This window comes from Salvelinus alpinus, chromosome 20 (assembly GCF_045679555.1).
Source record: "Salvelinus alpinus chromosome 20, SLU_Salpinus.1, whole genome shotgun sequence".
In the NCBI taxonomy this organism is placed as follows: Eukaryota; Metazoa; Chordata; class Actinopteri; order Salmoniformes; family Salmonidae; genus Salvelinus; species Salvelinus alpinus.
The window spans coordinates 4,258,107-4,273,546 of NC_092105.1; the positions used below are offsets into that span (position 1 = coordinate 4,258,107).

The window sequence follows — 15,440 nt, forward strand, 5'->3', positions numbered from 1 at the left end:
AGAGAGAGAGAGAGAGAGAGAGAGAGAGAGAGAGAGAGAGAGAGAGAGAGAGAGAGAGAGAGAGAGAGAGAGAGAGAGAGAGAGAGAGAGAGGTCATGGTCAGATGAGCTCCTGCATTTTTCTGCATTTTCTTAATAAAATATAGATTTAGAGTTAGATAAACTTGGATTTTTTGTCAAGAACACATACAGGATGCTACCCTCTACAACATAACCCTCACTTCAAATCAAAACTCAAAACCTACAACCTTATTTTGGACGGATTTACGGAATCACCTGAATGGTTCACATCTACCAAGGATTAATTATTCAATACAGCAAATTCTCTGGAAAACAACAGAAACCTGAGAACACCACCCAACCTGGAACTGAGTGAGTAATGTTTAGTCTGAAACTATATTATATTTCCAAAAGCCAAGAAGAAAAATACATGACTCTACTTTATAAGGACTGAATAGTAACATAATTCTGCCAAGCTTGATACAGCTTCAACAAGCACTTAAGTGTCAAGTGAGAGGTGTCAAAGCCCATTAGCCCAACAATGGCAGGAGAGTCGAATAGTCTACCCCAACCAAATGGAGAGGCCTTAGAAGCTGCCTCCCGCTGTTCAGAGGTAATTAAAATACAGTACCCTGTGCATGTAAAAAATGATAAGACAAGAAAAGATCACAAAATGAAGCTCCTTATGGAAAATCAAGAGACACTTTTTGCTGACTATTACAAAAATGGGAACATCAGCAACCTTATCTTCTACACAAACCATCCAGTGGCATGGCACAGTGCTATATTAGCACACTACCCCTTTGTTAAGAGAGGGGGGGTTAACGAGGGGTGGAAACTCAGGATACTTGACAACGAGGACTCTGAGTCAGCTAATATAAATCTATATAAATCTGGAACAGGGCATTGGTACAGGGCAATCACAAACAGTTTCAGCTGGACTTTCACCTAATCAAAGAATTAGCCCAGCAGGAGAAGCTCTCCCTTGATAAAGATACCCCCACCCCAAGCGGGTCAGACCAGACGTCTTCATCATATAACCACACAGACGAGCAACCCTCAGCAGACAGTCAACCTCCCAGCACAGAGTACTTCTCCCTCATTGAAATGAAGGATAAATTCACCCAGCTGGAGGTAAGGCAGGTGGAGCTGGAACAGCAGGTGATCACACTCCAGTCAGCACAGACCCAGACAACAGTCCAGCACAACAACACCCCCTTAACCAGACCTGGAGAGCTGGAGGTGGAGAAAGACATACCTGCACTATGGACAGTGGTGAGACAACATCAACAGGAGAAAGAGCAGGAGAAGAACAGAGCACTAGAGGAGAGGATCAGACTACAGGAGGAGAGGTTGAGGGGGATGGCATGTGACAGAGAACAACCCACTAGGGAGGTGGTCATCCCCACAGAGACGCCAGCAGAACAGCCCACCTCAGCACCCAACAAAAGTCTCGACACCACAGCAGAACAGTCCACACCAGACCCTGACCATAGAGTCGACATCACAGCAGAACAGACAAAAGAAAAACCCCAAGCCCAGCAGCTCTCATTCCCTCTGAGCACCCCCCCTGTCAGCCACCCTGATAGCCCTCCTGACAACCCCCCCACACCCACTGAGGACAAACACAAGACACAGATTTTTCTCCTCATGGACTCAAATGGGAAATATATAGAAGAAAAAAAACTTTTTCCCAAACACAGTGTGTCTAAACTCTGGTGTCCAAACACCCAGTGCGCCCTAGACCTTCTGTCTGAGGACAAACTAGGCTCACCTAGCCACATAATAATACACACAGGCACAAACGACCTGAGAGCACAGCAGGAAAGGGTGGCCACAGCACTGAAGGGAGTGATTGAAAAAGCTTCTTCTACTTTCCCCAACGCACAAGTGGTTATCTCCACCCTGCTACCACGAAAAGACTTCCACCCTGCTACAATACAGCGGGTAAACGCAAGCATTTCCCGTGACTGTGCCTCAAAACCAAATGTTTTTCTGGCCCACCACTCCACCCTGGACTTGAACAGCCTCTATGACCAGGTCCACCTCTACAAGGCAGCAGTGCCCACCTTTGCCCGGACTCTAAAGGACATCGCTCTCAAACGAAGCCCCAACACTTCACACAGGAGCAACAGATCAATAGACACCCCACCCAGACCAGCGAGACACCCTCCAAGACCTCCAGGACCCCCCCCTGGACCCACACACCCCCCCCACATCAACCATGCCCACACCCAATTTAGGCCCCCTCAGATCAGACCCATGCCACTCCTGCCCACCCCATGCACCCCACCCCCGCAAAGAGGGCATCAACATGGAAGTCACACATACGCCCAGGTAGTGAGCGGGCAAACAGGCCCAACCCCCACTCTTACACTCGCCCAAGCCAACGGCATGTACCAGATGCTCAGCAGGCTCTGCTCACACTTACTGGCCTGAGGCCAAACCCCGACCAACAACATTGGACACTTTATGGAACAAAAAGCCTTCACTATATCATCCTGGAATATCCAAGGTCTGAGGTCATCTGCCTTTGGCCTAAAGAGCAGGAACCCGGACTTCACCAAAGAAATCGGTAATGCAGACATTGTCATCCTGCAAGAAACATGGTATAGAGGAGACGGACCCACTGGTTGCCCTCTAGGTTACAGAGAGCTGGTAGTCCCATCCACCAAACTACCAGGTGTGAAACAGGGAAGGGACTCAGGGGGAATGCTAATTTGGTATAGAGCAGACCTAACTCACTCCATTAAATTAATCAAAACAGGAACATTTTACATTTGGCTAGAAATTCAAAAGGAAATTATCTTAACAGAGAAAAATGTCCTCCTGTGTGCTACCTATATCCCCCCACTAGAATCCCCATACTTTAATGAAGACAGCTTCTCCATCCTGGAGGGGGAAATCAATAATTTCCAGGCCCAGGGACATGTATTAGTCTGTGGCGACCTAAATGACAGAACTGGACAGGAACCTGACACCCTCAGCACACAGGGGGACAAACACCTACCTGGAGGTGACAGCATTCCCTCCCCCATATGCCCACCTAGGCACAACTATGACAACATAACCAACAAAAACGGGTCACAACTCCTGCAGCTCTGTCGCACGCTGGGTATGTACATAGTCAATGGTAGGCTTCGAGGGGACTCCTATGGTAGGTACACCTATAGCTCATCTCTTGGCAGTAGCACTGTAGACTACTTTATCACTGACCTCAACCCAGAGTCTCTCAGAGCATTCAGTCAGCCCACTGACACCCCTATCAGACCACAGCAAAATCACAGTCTACTTGAACAGAGCAATACTCAATCATGAGGCATCAAAGCCAAAGGAACTGAGTAACATTAAGAAATGCTATAGATGGAAGGAATGCAGTTTGGAAACCTACCAAAAAACAATTAGGCAACAGCAAATTCAATCCCTTTTAGACAACTTCCTGGGTAAAATGTTCCACTGCAATAGTGAAGGTATAAACTTGGCAGTAGAAAATCTTAACAGTATATTTGACCTCTCAGCTTCCCTATCAAATCTAAAAATCTCAAATAGAAAACCGAAGAAAATGAACAACAATGACAAATGGTTTGATAAAGAATGCAAAAATCTAAGAAATAAATTGAGAAACCTGTCCAACCAAAAACATAGAGACCCGGAAAACCTGAGTCTACGCCTTCACTATGGTGAATCACTAAAACAATACAGAAATACACTACGGAAAAAGAAGGAACAGCACGTCAGAAATCAGCTCAATGTAATTGAAGAATCCATAGACTCTAACCACTTCTGGGAAAATTGGAAAACACTAAACAAACAACAACACGAAGAATTATCTATCCAAAATGGAGATGTATGGGTAAACCACTTCTCCAATCTTTTTGGCTCTATAACAAAGAATAAAGAGCAAAAACATATACATGATCAAATACAAATCCTAGAATCAACCATTAAAGACTACCAGAACCCACTGGATTCTCCAATTACCTTGAATGAGTTACAGGACAAAATAAAAACCCTCCAACCCAAAAAGGCCTGTGGTGTTGATGGTATCCTTAATGAAATGATCAAATATACAGACAACAAATTCCAATTGGCTATATTAAAACTCTTTAACATCGTCCTTAGCTCTGGCATCTTCCCCAATATTTGGAACCAAGGACTGATCACCCCAATCCACAAAAGTGGAGACAAATTTGACCCCAATAACTACCGTGGAATATGCGTCAACAGTAACCTTGGGAAAATACTCTGCATCATCATTAACAGCAGACTTGTACATTTCCTCAATGAAAACAATGTACTGAGCAAATGTCAAATTGGCTTTTTACCAAATTACCGTACAACAGACCATGTATTCACCCTACACACCCTAATTGACAAACAAACAAACCAAAACAAAGGCAAAGTCTTCTCATGCTTTGTTGATTTCAAAAAAGCCTTCGACTCAATTTGGCATGAGGGTCTGCTATACAAATTGATGGAAAGTGGTGTTGGGGGTAAAACATACGACATCATAAAATCCATGTACACAAACAACAAGTGTGCGGTTAAAATTGGCAAAAAACACACACATTTCTTCACACAGGGTCGTGGGGTGAGACAGGGATGCAGCTTAAGCCCCACCCTCTTCAACATATATATCAACGAATTGGCGAGGGCACTAGAACAGTCTGCAGCACCCGGTCTCACCCTACTAGAATCCGAAGTCAAATGTCTACTGTTTGCTGATGATCTGGTGCTTCTGTCACCAACCAAGGAGGGCCTACAGCAGCACCTAGATCTTCTGCACAGATTCTGTCAGACCTGGGCCCTGACAGTAAATCTCAGTAAGACCAAAATAATGGTGTTCCAAAAAAGGTCCAGTCGCCAGGACCACAAATTCCATCTAGACACCGTTGCCCTAGAGCACACAAAAAACTATACATACCTCGGCCTAAACATCAGCACCACAGGTAGCTTCCACAGAGCTGTGAACGATCTGAGAGACAAGGCAAGAAGGGCCTTCTATGCCATCAAAAGGAACATAAATTTCAACATACCAATTAGGATCTGGCTAAAAATACTTGAATCAGTCATAGAGCCCATTGCCCTTTATGGTTGTGAGGTCTGGGGTCCGCTCACCAACCAAGATTTCACAAAATGGGACAAACACCAAATTGAGACTCTGCATGCAGAATTCTGCAAAAATATCCTCCGTGTACAACGTAGAACACCAAATAATGCATGCAGAGTAGAATTAGGCCGATACCCACTAATTATCAAAATCCAGAAAAGAGCCGTTAAATTCTACAACCACCTAAAAGGAAGCGATTCCCAAACCTTCCATAACAAAGCCATCACCTACAGAGAGATGAACCTGGAGAAGAGTCCCCTAAGCAAGCTGGTCCTAGGGCTCTGTTCACAAACACACCCCACAGAGCCCCAGGACAACAGCACAATTAGACCCAACCAAATCATGAGAAAACAAAAAGATAATTACTTGACACATTGGAAAGAATTAACAAAAAAACAGAGCAAACTAGAATGCTATTTGGCCCTAAACAGAGAGTACACAGTGGCAGAATACCTGACCACTGTGACTGACCCAAACTTAAGGAAAGCTTTGACTATGTACAGACTCAGTGAGCATAGCCTTGCTATTGAGAAAGGCCGCCGTAGGCAGACATGGCTCTCAAGAGAAGACAGGCTATGTGCTCACTGCCCACAAAATGAGGTGGAAACTGAGCTGCACTTCCTAACCTCCTGCCCAATGTATGACCATATTAGAGAGACATATTTCCCTCAGATTACACAGATCCACAAAGAATTCGAAAACAAATCCAATTTTGATAAACTCCCATATCTACTGGGTGAAATTCCACAGTGTGCCATCACAGCAGCAAGATTTGTGACCTGTTGCCACAAGAAAAGGGCAACCAGTGAAGAGCAAACACCATTGTAAATACAACCCATATTTATGCTTATTTATTTTCCCTTTTGTACAATTTGCACACCATTACAACACTATATATATATATAGACATAATATGACATTTGTAATGTCTTTATTCTTTTGGAACTTCTGTTGTGTAATGTTTACTGTTAATTTTTATTGTTTATTTCACTTTTGTTTTTTTTATCTACTTTGTTAACAAATGTTTCCCCTGACAATAAAGACCTTACATTTCAATTTAAATTGAGAGAGAGAGAGAGAGAGAGAGAGAGGCAAAGAGAGAGAGGGAGAGAGAGAGAGACAGAGAGAGAGGCAAAGAGAGAGAGAGAGAGGAGAAAGAGAGAGAGAGGCAAAGAGAGAGAGAGAGAGGTGGAGAGAGACAGAGAGAGAGGCAAAGAGAGAGAGAGAGGTGGAGAGAGACAGAGAGAGAGGCAAAGAGAGAGAGAGAAGAAAGCGAGGCAAAGAGAGAGAGGCAAAGAGAGAGAGAGAAGAAAGAGAGGAAGAGAGAGAGAGGAGAGAGAGAGAGAGAGAGAGAGAGAGAGAGAGAGAGAGAGAGGGAGGAGAGATGGAGAGAGTTAGAGAGAGAGATATATAGAGATAGAGAGAGAGAGATGAGAGATAGAGAGAGAGAGAGAGAGAGAGAGAGAGAGAGAGAGAGAGAGAGGGAGGAGAGATGGAGAGAGCAAGAGAGAGAGATAGGGAGGAGATATGGAGAGAGAGAGAGAGACAGATAGGGAGGAGAGATGGAGAGAGAGAAGCGAGAGAGGCAACGAGAGAGAGAGAAGAAAGAGAGGTGGAGAGAGAGGCAGAGGCAAATAGAGAGAGATAGGCAAAGAGAGAGAGAGAAGAAAGAGAAGAAGAGAGAGACAAAGAGAGAGAGGCAAAGAGAGAGAGAAGAAAGAGAGGAAGAGAGAGAGAGAGAAGAGAGAGAAAGGAGAGAGAGAGAGAAGAGAGAGAGAAGAGAGAGAGAGAGAGATAGAGAGAGAGGGGAGAGAAAGAAAAGAGAGAGACAGAGAGTGAGAGAGAGAGAGAAGAGAGAGGGAGGAGAGATGGAGAGAGCGAGAGAGAGAGAGTTAGAGAGAGGGAGGAGAGATGGAGAGAGCGAGAGAGAGAGGGAGGAGAGAGAGAGAGAGAAGAGAGAGAGAGGGAGGAGAGATGGAGAGAGCGAGAGAGAGAGAGAGGAGAGATGGAGAGAGCGAGGGAGCGAGACAGCGAGAGAGAGCGAGAGATAGAGAGAGAGAGAGAGAAAGAGAGAGAGAGAGAGAGAGGGAGGAGAGAGAGAGGGAGGAGAGATGGAGAGAGCGAGAGAGAGAGAGAGGGAGGAGAGATGGAGAGAGCGAGAGAGAGAGAGACAGAGAGAGAGAGAGGAGAGAGAGAGAGAGAGAGAGAGGAGAGAGAAGAGTGGGTTCCTGTGTATTTCCCAGCAACAGCGTAACAGACACCTACAGAGGAAGTTTTAGCCAGATGAAATCCCCAGAGCTCAGAGCTAGCCAGCCCTCTTAATATCCTAATAATGAAATGTGTCAAAGCGCATAAAGATGAGATTGGAGCCTTCAGAAAGCAGGGCGCTGTGAGGGGTCTCCGAACACGCCGAGTCAGCAGAGTGTCCTGTTCGGCAAGGCTGCATGTTAATAAACATTAGTCTGTCAATCAGTAAAACCACCCGCTGAATGGATTGTTTTATTAAATGTATTACAGGACCTTCACACACGCGCCGGGGGGAAAACACTGGCCATTACTCAAAGAGTAGTTTGAAGTAGGGGTTGTCACGGAGATGTAACTAGAGGAGCTGCTGGGTCTCCATAGTTACGAGTAGAAAATAACAGCTCAATGAAAAGTCTGAACGTAAACAAATTAAACCAGGTAGAGTGTGTAGAAATTATAATTCACTTTTTCTTATTTAATATAATTTACTCTCAAAAAATACCAAATTATTCAATCACAATATTTTCAATAGAAAACTATTAGCAGCTATTTTGTGTGGTCTCAAACAAGTGAGTTTATTAACATTCTTCATCAAGATTAGGGACAAAAATTGTATTATTGACAGGAAAGCAGTGGGAATGTTGTTCCCTTTTCATATAATTGCTACAAATAGTATTTTGCCGATTCTTTATTTTTCTTTCTCGCAATGTAAATATTGTGTTGTTTTGACTGAGACAACCTGGTTTAATTTGGGTCACAAGGCAAAACCAGTTGAGAAGGAGGAGAGAGGGAGGAGGAGAGGAGAGGAGAGAGGGATCAGGACAGGGAGGGAGGAGAGGAGAGGAGAGAGGGATCAGGACAGGGAGGGAGGAGAGGAGAGGAGAGAGGGATCAGGACAGGGAGGGAGGAGAGGAGAGGAGAGAGGGATCAGGACAGGGAGGGAGGAGGAGAGGAGAGAGGGATCAGGACAGGGAGGGAGGAGAGGAGAGGAGAGAGGGATCAGGACAGGGAGGGAGGAGAGGAGAGGAGAGAGGGATCAGGACAGGGAGGGAAGAGAGGAGAGGAGAGAGGGATCAGGACAGGGAGGGAGGAGAGGCAAAACCAGTTGAGAACCACGGGTGTACACTCAGTATATCACTATTGGCAATACTGTCAACTGGACTGTATACTGTCAACTGGACTGTATACTGTCAACTGGACTGTATACTGTCAACTGGACTGTATACTGTCAACTGGACTGTCAACTGTACTGTATATTGTCAACTGTAATGCATACTGTCAACTGTACTGTATACTGTTAACTGTACTGCGTACTGTCAACTGGACTGTCAACCGTACGGTATACTGTCAACTATAATGTATACTGTCAACTGTAATGTATACTGTCAACTGTAATGTATACTGTCAACTGTACTGTATACTGTCAACTGTACTGTGTACTGTCAACTGTAATGTATACTGTCAACTGTACGGTATACTGTATACTGTACTGTATACTGTCAACTGTACTGTATACTGTACTGTATAATGTCAACTGTCCTGTTGATGTCAACTGTCCTGAACAAACTTCCGGCGCCGAAAAGAGATGGCCGCCTCGCTTCGCGTTCCTTGGAAAATATGCAGTATTTTGTTTTTTTATGTGTTATTTCTTACATCGGTACCCCAGGTAATCTTAGGTTTCATTACATACAGTCGGGAGGAACTACTGAATATACGATTAACGTCAACTCATCATCGTTCCTACCAGGAATATGACTTTCCCGAAACGGATCCAGTGTTTTGCCTTCCACCCAATACAATGGATCTGATCCCAGCCGGCGACCCTGTGCGACGCCGAAAAAGGGGCAAACGAGGCGGTCTCGTGGTCAGGCTTCGGAGACGGGCACATCGCGCTCCACTCCCTAGCATACTACTTGCCAATGTCCAGTCTCTTGACAATAAGGTTGATGAAATCCGAGCACGGGTAGCATTCCAGAGAGACATCAGGGATTGCAACGTGCTCTGCTTCACGGAAACATGGCTAACTCAAGGGACGCTAACGGAGTCGGTGCAGCCAGCTGGTTTCTTCATGCATCGCGCCGACAGAAACAAACATCTTTCCGGTAAGAAGAGGGGCGGGGGGGTATGCCTTATGATTAACGAGAAGTGGTGTGATCATCATAACAACACACAGGAACTCAAGTCATTCTGTTCACCTGATCTAGAACTCCTCACAATCAAATGTCGACCGCATTATCTACCAAGGGAATTCTCTTCAATCATAATCACAGCCGTATATATTCCCCCCCAAGCAGACACATCGATGGCCCTGAACGAACTTTATCTGACTCTTTGTAAACTGGAAACCACACACCCTGAGGCTGCATTCATCGTAGCTGGGGATTTTAACAAGGCTAATCTAAAAACAAAACTCCCTAAATTCTATCAGCATATCGATTGTGCTACCAGGGCTGGGAAAACCCTAGACCATTGTTATACTAATTTCCGCGACGCATATAAGGCCCTCCCCCGCCCCCCTTTCGGAAAAGCTGACCACGACTCCATTTTGTTGATTCCAGCCTACAAACAGAAACTCAAACAACAAGCTCCCGCGCTCAGGTCTGTTCAACGCTGGTCCGACCAATCTGAATCCACGCTTCAAGACTGCTTCGATCACGCGGATTGGAATATGTTCCGCATCGCGTCCAACAACAATATTGACGAATATGCTGATTCGGTGAGCGAGTTCATTAGGAAGTGCATTGACGATGTCGTACCCACAGCAACGATTAAAACATTCCCAAACCAGAAACCGTGGATTGACGGCAGCATTCGCGTGAAACTGAAAGCGCGAACCACTGCTTTTAACCAGGGCAAGGTGACCGGAAGCATGACCGAATACAAACAGTGTAGCTATTCTCTCCGCAAGGCAATCAAACAGGCTAAGTCCCAGTACAGAGACAAAATCGAGTCGCAATTCAACAGCTCAGACACAAGAGGTATGTGGCAGGGTCTACAGTCAATCACGGATTACAAAAAGAAAACCAGCCCCGTCGCGGACCAGGATGTCTTGCTCCCAGACAGGCTAAACAACTTTTTTGCCCGCTTTGAGGACAATACAGTGCCACTGACACGGCCCCCTACCAAAACCTGCGGGCTCTCCTTCACTGCAGCCGAGGTGAGTAAAACATTTAAACGTGTTAACCCTCGCAAGGCTGCAGGCCCAGACGGCATTCCCAGCCGCGTCCTCAGAGCATGCGCAGACCAGCTGGCTGGTGTGTTTACGGACATTTTCAATCAATCCTTATCCCAGTCTGCTGTTCCCACATGCTTCAAGAGGGCCACCATTGTTCCTGTTCCCAAGAAAGCTAAGGTAACTGAGCTAAACGACTACCGCCCCGTAGCACTCACTTCCGTCATCATGAAGTGCTTTGAGAGACTAGTCAAGGACCATATCACCTCCACCCTACCGGACACCCTAGACCCACTCCAATTTGCTTACCGACCCAATAGGTCCACAGACGACGCAATCGCAACCACACTGCACACTGCCCTAACCCATCTGGACAAGAGGAATACCCATGTGAGAATGCTGTTCATCGATTACAGCTCAGCATTCAACACCATAGTACCCTCCAAACTCGTCATCAAGCTCGAGACCCTGGGTCTCGACCCCGCCCTGTGCAACTGGGTCCTGGACTTCCTGACGGGCCGCCCCCAGGTGGTGAGGGTAGGTAACAACATCTCCACCCCGCTGATCCTCAACACTGGGGCCCCACAAGGGTGCGTTCTGAGCCCTCTCCTGTACTCCCTGTTCACCCACGACTGCGTGGCCATGCACGCCTCCAACTCAATCATCAAGTTTGCGGATGACACTACAGTGGTAGGCTTGATTACCAACAACGACGAGACGGCCTACAGGGAGGAGGTGAGGGCCCTCGGAGTGTGGTGTCAGGAAAATAACCTCACACTCAACGTCAACAAAACAAAGGAGATGATTGTGGACTTCAGGAAACAGCAGAGGGAGCACCCCCCTATCCACATCGACAGGTCAGTAGTGGAGAAGGTGGAAAGTTTTAAGTTCCTCGGTGTACACATCACGGACAAACTGAATTGGTCCACCCACACAGACAGCGTTGTGAAGAAGGCGCAGCAGCGCCTCTTCAACCTCAGGAGGCTGAAGAAATTCGGCTTGTCACATAAAGCACTCACAAACTTCTACAGATGCACAATCGAGAGCATCCTGTCGGGCTGTATCACCGCCTGGTACGGCAACTGCTCCGCCCACAACCGTAAGGCTCTCCAGAGGGTAGTGAGGTCTGCAGAACGCATCACCAGGGGCAAACTACCTGCCCTCCAGGACACCTACACCACCCGATGTCACAGGAAGGCCATAAAGATCATCAAGGACAACAACCACCCAAGCCACTGCCTGTTCACCCCGCTATCATCCAGAAGGCGAGGTCAGTACAGGTGCATCAAAGCAGGGACCGAGAGACTGAAAAACAGCTTCTATCTCAAGGCCATCAGACTGTTAAACAGCCACCACTAACATTTAGCGGCCGCTGCCAACATACTGACTCAACTCCAGCCACTTTAAAAATGGGAATTGATGGAAATTATGTAAAAATGTACCACTAGCCACTTTAAACAATGCCACTTAATATAATGTTTACATACCCTACATTACCCATCTCATATGTATATACTGTACTCTATATCATCTACTGCATCTTGCCATCTTTATGTAATACATGTACCACTAGCCACTTTAAACTATGCCACTTTATGTTTACATACCCTACAGTACTCATCTCATATGTATATACCGTACTCTATACCATCTACTGCATCTGCCATGCCGTTCTGTACCACCACTCATTCAAATATCTTTATGTACATATTCTTTATCCCTTTACACTTGTGTGTGTATAAGGTAGTAGTTGTGGAATTGTTAGGTTAGATTACTTGTTGGTTATTACTGCATTGTCGGAACTAGAAGCACAAGCATTTCGCTACACTCGCATTAACATCTGCTAACCATGTGTATGTGACTAATAAAATTTGATTTGATTTGATTTGATACTGTCAACTGTACTGTATACTGTCAACTGTAATGTATACTGCCAACTGTAATGTATACTGTCAACTGTACTGTATATTGTCAACTGTACTGTATACTGTCAACTGTACTGTATATTGTTAACGGTACTGTAAACTGTACCGTCAACTGCACTGTATACTGTCAACTGCACTGTATAATGTTAACTGTACTGTAAAATGTACTGTCAACTGCACTGTATACTGTCAACTGTACTGTATAATGTTAACTGTACTGTCAACTGCACTGTATACTGTCAACTGTAATGTATAATGTCAACTGTACTGTAAACGGTCAACTGTACTGTAAACTGTCAACTGTCATGTAAACGGTCAACTGTACTGTAAACTGTCAACTGTCATGTAAACCGTCAACTGCACTGTATACTGTCAACTGTACTGTATAATGTTAACTGTACTGTAAAATGTACTGTCAACTGCACTGTATACTGTCAACTGTACTGTATAATGTTAACTGTACTGTCAACTGCACTGTATACTGTCAACTGTACTGTATACTGTTAACTGTACTGTAAACTGTACTGTCAACTACACGGTATACTGTCAACTGTACTGTATAATGTTAACTGTACTGTAAACTGTACTGTCAACTGCACTGTATACTGTTAACTGTACTGTCAACTGTACTGTATACTGTCAACTGTACTGTATACTTTTAACTGTACTGTCAACTGCACTATATACTGTCAACTGTAATGTATAATGTCAACTGTACTGTCAACTGTACTGTAAACTGTCAACTGTACTGTATACTGTTAACTGTACTGTAAACTGTGCTGTCACCTGCACTGTATACTGTCAACTGTACGGTATACTGTCAACTGTACTGTATACTGTTAACTGTGCTGTAAACTGTACTGTAAACTGCACTGTATACTGTAAACTGTACTGTACAATGTTAACTGAACTGTAAACTGTACTGTCAACTGCACTGTATAATGTTAACTGTACTGTCAACTGTACTGTATACTGTCAACTGTACTGTATAATGTTAACTGTACTGCAAACTGTACTGTCAACTGCACTGTATACTGTCAACTGCACTGTATACTGTCAAATGTACTGTGTACTGTCAAATGTACTGTATACTGTCAACTGTACGGTGTACTGTGTACTGTCAAATGTAATGTCAACTGCACTGTATACTGTCAACTGTACTGTATAATGTCAACTGTACTGTATAATGTCAACTGTACTGTATAATGTCAACTGTACTGTGTACTGTCAACTGTAGTCAAATGCACTGTATACTGTCAAATGTAATGTGTACTGTCAACTGTACTGTCAACTGCACTGTCTACTGTCAACTGTACTGTATACTGTCAACTGGACTGTAAACTGTCAACTGTACTGTAAACTGTCAACTGTACTGTATAACGTCAACTGTAATGTATAATGTCAACTGTACTGTATAATGTCAACTGTCCTGTACACTGTCAACTGTACTGTATAATGTCAACTGTACTGTATAATGTCAACTGTACTGTATAATGTCAACTGTCCTGTACACTGCCAACTGTACTGTATAATGTCAACTGTGCTGTAAACTGTCAACTGCATACTGCCTGATGATGCCACTGCTCATAGACACGTGAAGCCACAGTAAATGATCATATTCTATTTTGACATACCAAAAGACCAGTAGTCCTATTCTGGTAATTGTTGATTGATGCCCCACTGCTGCTGTCTAGCAAAGTAAACATATTCTAGATCAGAAAACTATTTTTTGAGCTGCATATTTCTTTATTACTGCAATCCCTCTCTCCCTAAAATGTGACATTTACACTGCACCGGATTCTATAGATGTACAACAAATAGACATTGTTTGCTAGCTCAACAGACCTGTGTTGATTGACAGTCTGCTGGTCCAATCAGAGGGCCGAGTGTGCGTTTCACCAGCCAATCTGACACACACTACTATAAACTACCACACACACACACACTACTACACACACACTACTACACACACACACTCACACACTACTACACACACACTACTACACACACACACTCACACACACTACTACACACACACACTCACACACTACTACACACACACACTACTACACACACACACACTCACACACTACTACACTCACACACTACTACACACACACTACTACACACACACACACTCACACACTACTACACACACACACTCACACACACACTCACACACTACTACACACACACTACTACACACACACACTCACACACACTACTACACACACACACACTCACACACTCCTACACACACACACACACACACACACACACTACTACAGACACACACTACTACACACACTACTACACACACACACACTACACACACACACTCACACACTACTACACACACACACTCACACACTACTACACACACTACTACACACACACACACTACTACACACACACTACTACACACACACTACTACACACACACTACTACACACACACACTCACTCACACACTACTACACACACACTACTACACACACACACTCACACACACTACTACACACACACTACTACACACACACACTCACACACTCACACACACTACTACACACACTACTACACACACACACTACACACACACACACACACACACTACTACACACACACTACTACACACACACTACTACACACACACTACTACACACACACACTCACACACTACTACACACACTACTACACACACACTCACACTACTACACAGTCCTACACACACACACACACACAACTACACACACTCACACACTACTACTACACACATACTACTATACACACACAAACACACACAGTACTACACACACCTTCACACTACTACAGACTACTACACATTACTACACTACTATTTGGGATGATCTAGACTTCCTGTCTGCCAGGCTAGTGTCTGAGGTCCTCCTGTCAGTCAGCATGCAGGGCCTCTCCAGGACCCGGCCAGGCCTCATCCATCAGAGCACCAAGCGTGGGCCCTCGAGGGCCAGG

The 15,440-nt window shown here is 44.9% G+C and overlaps 1 protein-coding gene across 3 annotated transcripts in view; it reads right to left on the bottom strand.

The window, feature by feature from the left end:
• The window catches only part of LOC139546214 (partitioning defective 3 homolog B-like), a 425,714-nt gene that overhangs the window by 253,421 nt on the left and 156,853 nt on the right, over window positions 1-15,440 (bottom strand). The gene's annotated exons all lie outside the window — the stretch shown is intronic.